We start from the raw sequence: 6000 nt of genomic DNA, 5'->3' as shown, positions 1-6000 counted from the left end.
TCTCTTGACACAACAAGAGGAAACCAACCTGTGACACAGAAGACTGAGTCACACGCATGTCAAACTCATTTAAAAAATGAGTCGAAATGGCTTAGTTAGAGGGCTACCCAAATTAAGAAAGTTAGAAAATACAATTTGCCAAGCTTGCCAACAAGGTAAACAAACCAAATCAACCCACAAGTCAACCAATCTAGATAGAACTGACTCCTTACTTGAGCTCCTACATTTAGATCTATTTGATTCACATGGAGCCAAGTCACTAAACAAGAACCAGTATTGCTTAGTTATAATTGATGATTACTCTAAGTTCACTTGGGTAAAGTTTCAAAAAACAAAAGATGAAACCTTTGAAGCTTTTAATAATTTTTGCAAGTTAACAGAAAATGAAAAAGATACCAAAGTTAAAAGAATAAGAAGTGATCATGGGGGTGAATTTGAAAATCATAGGTTTACCCAATTTTGTAAAATCAATGATACAAACATGAATTTTCATGCCCTAGGACCCCCCAACAGAACGGTCTAGTGGAACGGAAAAATAGAACCCTACAAGAGGCCGCTAGAACCATGTTAAATGAGTATAACTTAAATCATCAATTCTGGGCCGAAGCAATAAATACAATAAATTACATTCAAAATATAATTCTGATTAACAAATTACACAATAAAACCCCCTATGAAATATACTATAATAAAATCCTCAACTTGAACTATTTAAAAGTATTTAGATGTAATGTTTACATTTTAAACACTAAAGATTACTTAGGAAAATTTACACCCAAATCAGTCCAAGGAATATTTTTAGGGTACTCCTCAACCAGTAGGGTCTATAGAGTCTATAACCAAAATACCTTAAAAGTTGAAGAAACAACTAATGTAATCTTTGATGAAGAAAATGACCTACCTAATATAAATGAAAATGTTGACATTATCCCAAGAATTATAGAAGATGATGAAATTCAACCCAACACTAGTAAACCAGAGGAACTAATTACTGACCCAAGTATAAGACCAACAAGAATAAGTACTTCTCACCCACCTGACCAAATTTTGGATGACACAAACCTAGGAGTTAGAACTAGATCTTCCTATAGAAACCTAAGTCAGATTGCTCTTATCTCTATGATTGAACCAAAGACTATAGAAGAAGCCCTTCCTGACCCAGACTGGATCATTGCTATGCAGGAAGAGTTAGCCCAATTTGATAGAAACCAAGTCTGGGAACTTGTACCTAAACCCATTGTAACGCCCGAAAATTCTCAAAACTGTTTTAGAAATATAGTATGATTTTTCTGGAATTTTTAGATATTTTTCCGGAATTTTTCGAGTAGCGGAAGTAGCAAAAATAAATATAAACGAAAACGGCCTAAGCGGGAATCGAACCCGAGACCTATGGTTTAGGGGATAATGCTAGTAACCAGTGAACCCAGCAGGGCCGTGCTGAAAGGAAAGGGAGACAACTTAATTTATATTAGAGTTGGTTCGGGTTAACCACTTAATATAAATAGAGGGTTTAAGTGGGATTTGGTTTATTTTGGTTCGGCAGCCCTTCCTCACAAAAACCTCACGCAACTCTCCCTCTCCAAACCCTCAACGCCGAACACCCCTCTTCCTCCTCCTCTCTCGGCGCCCAAGCCACAAGGGCTCTCGGATCACTTTCCGGCGAGGACTCCAACACGAAAAAGGTTCATCTCAGCGAGAGGAACGCGAAGACGTGAACGGATCGTCGAGAGGATCAGTTTTCCGGAAAACCTAGCGGATAGAATCGTAAGAAATTACGATCAAGAGGTAAGAAACCCCTCACCTGCAGTATAATAGTTTCCGCTTGAGTTTTTATGCTCTAGTTAGGATGTATGCAGATTTTTATCGATACCTAGGGTGTATTTAGCTCTCTTCGCCAATTAGGGATTAGTTTAGCGCTTTTAGATGGGCCGAATACGTCTATTCTCCTTCAGTTGGGGATCACAGATGTTGTTGGGTGCCTAGAAGCGATTCCCTAATGGAGAGGAGGGTTTAGGCACACCAAGTGTTCGATAAAATGATTAGATCAGCTAAAATGCAACTTAGGCATTTTAACAGCTTAGATAAATGCATTAGAAGCATTTAAACCAGTAAAATAGTTATTTCAGCTTATATGGATTAGATATCCAATGGGTGGGCTCCCATAGTCGCCTCTAGGTTCAGATAACCTAGTCCTAGGTTCAGATAACCTAGTTTCAGCAAAACAGATTAGCTATTCAGTATTTTACTTTCAGTTGGCACTGTACTGGATTAGATATCCATTGGGTTGGGCTCCCACAGTCGTCCCTAGGTTTAGATAACCTAGTTAACCCTACTAAATTCGGGACTTGCAAACCCGGGTCTAGTTAGGGATGCGCGACAAGAAAGTACCCCTACAACATGTTTATTATTTTCACTTATTATGTATTAGTTTCAAACTCAAAATCAGATATGCTAGTGGAGTTTGTTTTTCAGTTACAGCTTTAGTTCCAGTTAGCTTAACTTATGATTAGCTTAGTGTTATTACTTGCTATGCCATGATTCCAGTGTATATGCCATGCTTATATGTTATGCCATTAGATTTCAGTATGCCATGGTTTAGCTTTTCAGTGCATGTTTTCAAATAGCATGATTTAAATCCATGATTGCATCGTTGCATGTTTTGTGAGGTAGATGGTTTCTTACTAAGCTTTAAGCTTACAGATTCTATTTTTCCTTATACTGCAGATAAGGGTAAAGGAAAGATGGACTAGCAGAGGAAGTTGGAGGGCAATGCGAAGATGGTGTGTGTGTGGGAACTGGAATGAAAGATCTTAGGGATCTAACGAGCTTCATTTATACATTAGAACTCTTTAGCAGTTACTTTCAGCACTTTCAGTTTATTAGTTTGATACTGTCGTTTTCATGCACGTTAAGTTGTTAAAATGTGTTTTAGTGAGTGAAATGCCATGAACCAGTTTAGAATTGCCACTACCGTTATTAGAATAGTTTATTATGCAGTAGGTAGTTGTTGGATTGTATTTTGGCACACCGAGTCCCGAAATCGAGTTCCCGGCGAATCGAGACATCGACGGTCTCTGCACCGATCGCTCGAGTAGCATCGATCGGCCACCGACCGATCCAAAGGAGATAGAGATATCAGATTCTCCTCGATCGGCCACCGACCGATCCAAAGACGATACAAGAGCCTCAAGAGATTAGTACGGATCGGCCACCGACCGATCAGCTATACTGATCGGTCGCCGACCGACCAGCTGCTCGACGGGTCGCCGACCGATCCAAAGACGGGACAAGAGCGAACCCGATTCGCAGTTTAAGGATCGGTCACCGACCGATCCAATGCCTTAGAGCATAGGTGGATCGGTTCACCGACCGATCAGAACTCTGATCGGTCTCAGACCGATCCAGCCAGGAACAGAAGCAATGAAGCTTCAGGATCGGACAGCAGACCGATCCAGGGTCTTGTGACCGTACCAGTATCAGTAGATCGGTCTGTAAGGCGATTAGTTTATAAGAATCAATTAGTTAGCAAAAATTTTAATTAGCCCAGCTTTCCGCGCAGTATAGTTTCAGTAGTTAATGTAGCGATCCGGCTCACAGTTTAGTACCCAGGAGTTGGGTCGTTACACCCATAGATAAGTCCATAATCGACATCAAATGGGTATTTAGGAACAAATTGAATGATCAGGGTGATATAGTAAGAAATAAGGGCAGACTAGTAGCCAAGGGGTTCAGCCAGGTTGAAGGGTTAGATTATGACGAAACATATGCACCAGTAGCTAGACTTGAATCCATTAGGATGCGGCTGACCTTTTCAGCACATAAAGGATTCAGGTTATACCAAATGGATGTCAAGTCAGCCTTCTTAAATGAGTTTATTAAAGAAGAGGTATATGTAAGCCAACCGCCAGGATTTGAGGACCTAAACAACCCAAACCATGTGTTTAAACTAAAAAAGGCCTTATATGGACTAAAACAATCACCTAGAGCATGGTATGAACGGTTATCTAACTACCTTATATCCAAGGGCTTTAACCAGGGTCAAATAGATCAGATCCTATTTGTCAAAATCTTAGAAAAAGATTTTTTTATAGCCTAAATCTACGTTAATGATATACTTTTGGCTCAACCAACACTAAACTTTTAAAAGAATTTGTTAGATTAATGGAAAATGAATTTGAAATGAGCTTGGTGGGGGAACTTAATTTCTTCTTAGGCTTACAAATTAAATAAACCATAAATGGAACATATATTTATCAAACTAAATATGCTAAGGAACTGATTAAAAAATTTTGCATGGAAAATTCTAAAATCATAAATACCCCAATGGCAACAAATATCAACATTGACTCTGACACAGAAGGAAAACCAGTAGACCCAAAGTACTATAGAAGTTTAATAGGTAGCTTACTCTACTTAACTGCAAGTTGACCCGATATATTATTTGCAGTAGATATGTGCGCAAGATACCAATCTTGTGCAAAAGAGTCACACCTAACATATGTTAAAAGAATACTTATGTACATTAAGGGGACCCTAAATGTAGGACTCTGGTACCCTAGAACTTGCATCATTGACCTATATGGCTATTCTGATTCAGACTATGCCAAGTGCAAACTAGATAGAAAAAGCACAAGTGGTAGTTGTCAATTTCTAGGTCAATGCCTAGTAAGTTGGTCAAGTAGGAAGCAACACTGTGTTGCCCTATCTACCACTGAAGCTGAATACATAGCTCTAGGAGAATGTGCATCTTAATTATTATGGATGATGCATACCCTAAAAGACTACCAATTAGAATATCAAAATACTAAAATCTCAATCGACAACATAAGTCCAATCAATTTAACTAAAAACCCAATTCACCATTCAAAGACTAAACACATAGATGTAAAACATCATTTTGTAAGAGATCATGTAGCTAGGGGAGATATTGTACTTAACTATGTTGAGTCCAAATCAAACCTAGCCAACATATTCACAAAACGCTTACCTGAACTTGAGTTCAGTGCCCTCAGAAGACAAATAGGAATGTGTTTAGTAGAATAGAACTTATTCAGTTTTTTTTTGTATTTTAAAACTCCTAGGAAAAATGATTTCAAAATTCCAACTTTATTAGATTTTCAAAATTGAACTTAGCCTAGGCACTTACCTTTAGATATCATGTTCCCCTAGTATCAGTCAGAGCATCTCATAAGTACACTAGACATAACTTGTTTGTGTTTGTAAAACTTAGAACGATGTGAGATGCATAGGGTACAACCTAGACTTCAGAATACATATTTTTGTGCATCACAGGAAGTCTGGGCGTTAAATACTAAAAATATAGTAATCAAGTTAAGTTATTCAGTCCTAGTCAAATCTAACTAGATTAATTTACTTAACTTGACTAACCAAGTGAAAGTTGTTGCCCTCTGGGTATTCAGCTAATAGCTAAAGGTTAGACAGTTGGTTAAGAATATTAAAATTTTAAGTTCACTCATGCTTGTACTCTAGGGCTATGATACTTCACTAAAGGAAATTGGTTAATTTGAAATCTATTTTAACTTAACTCATGCTTGAACTCTAGGGCTCTGATACTTCACTAAAGGAAATTAGTTAATTTGAAATCTATTTTAACTTAACTCATGCTTGGACGTAAGGATTTAAAATGATTACTCTTCCTTTGCCTTTAAATAAGTTTGAAATTCATTATTCGTCTAAATAATTAAAAAAATAATAATAAATAAAATAAAAAGCAGCTTCAAAATCTTTTTCAAATTTAGCTAAGTTATTTTTCAAAAGCATTGAAAAATTTAGCTTAATGTTTTCAAAACTTGCCTTACGAAAATCATTTTTTAAATATAGCCTAAGTTTTCAAAATTCTAGCTAAGTAAAAAGAGATGTTTAAAACCAAAATATGTTTAATTTAGCTATGTTACGTTTCAAAAAAAAAAATCTTTTTAGCTAAATTACTTGATACACTTAAACAATTTCGCGCTTAAAATATTTTTCTAGATAAAAATA

The sequence above is a fragment of the Zingiber officinale genome, chromosome 2A, assembly GCF_018446385.1.
Source record: "Zingiber officinale cultivar Zhangliang chromosome 2A, Zo_v1.1, whole genome shotgun sequence".
NCBI lineage: Eukaryota > Viridiplantae > Streptophyta > Magnoliopsida > Zingiberales > Zingiberaceae > Zingiber > Zingiber officinale.
The sequence above is the reverse complement of the archived record's forward strand: the minus strand, read 5'-3'. Positions refer to the sequence as shown.